The sequence below is a fragment of the Hylobates moloch genome, unplaced genomic scaffold (assembly GCF_009828535.3).
Source record: "Hylobates moloch isolate HMO894 unplaced genomic scaffold, HMol_V3 SCAFFOLD_7, whole genome shotgun sequence".
Taxonomy (NCBI): domain Eukaryota; kingdom Metazoa; phylum Chordata; class Mammalia; order Primates; family Hylobatidae; genus Hylobates; species Hylobates moloch.
The window spans coordinates 52048333-52049386 of record NW_026652282.1 but is presented as its reverse complement, the minus strand read 5'-3'; positions in this window follow the sequence as shown (position 1 = coordinate 52049386).

Below are 1054 nucleotides of genomic sequence, written 5' to 3'. Positions count from 1 at the left end.
GAATAAAGATTTATATAGGAGCAGAGCCCCCTAACATAACATACAAAATGTCTAGGATACAATAAAAAAAAAAAGCACTCATTGTAACAAGAGCCAGAAAAATCAAACGTTAATGCCTTCTGTGAAGAAATCAGTCGGAGCTGGGTGCAGTGGTTCACGCCGATAATTCCAGTAGTTTGGGAGACCGAGGCAGGGGGATCACCTGAGGTCAGGAGTTCGAGACCAGCCTGGCCAACATGGCGAAACCCCGTCTCTACTAAAAATACAAAAACATTAGCCGGACATGGTGGCAGGCACCCATAATCCTAGCTATTTGGGAAGCTGAAGCAGGAGAATCACTGGAACCTGGGAGGCAGAGGTTGCAGTTAGCAGAGATCACGCCACTGCACTCCAGCTTTGTCTCAAAAAAATAAAAATAGTCTCAAAAAAATAAATAAATAAATAAAATAAAATAAAAATAAAAATAAAAAAAGAATAGAAATAAATTGAGATTTTAATAGGGACTACATCAATCTGTAGATAATTTGAAGGAGTCTGTTTTGCCTGATACTAGTATAGCCACTCTACTTCTCTTTTGGTTATTATTTGCATAATACACATTTTTGCAACTATTTACTTTCAGCCTATTTGTGTCTTTGATACTAAATCGTGTCTCTCGTAGAAAGTATGTGCATCATGTTATTTTTATCAAAACTCTCAGTATCTTCCTTTTAAATGAACAATTTACATTTAACCTAATTATGGATAAGGTAGGATTTCTGCCGGCCAGTTTGCTACTTGTTTTCAAGTTTCTGAGGTCTTTTTCTTCCTCTATTACTGCATTCCTTTGAGTTAAATAGATATTTTCCTATGTACCATTTTCATTATCTTACTGTTTCTTTTAACACATTTCTTGGTTTTTTTTTTTTAGTGGTTTCCCTGAGGATTATAAATAATATCTTAATATATAACAATTTAATTTGGATTTATACCAACTTTATTTCAATAATATACAAAAATACTGCTTTTATCTCACTGTGTCCCCCTATCTTTATGCTGTTATTGTCACAAGTTA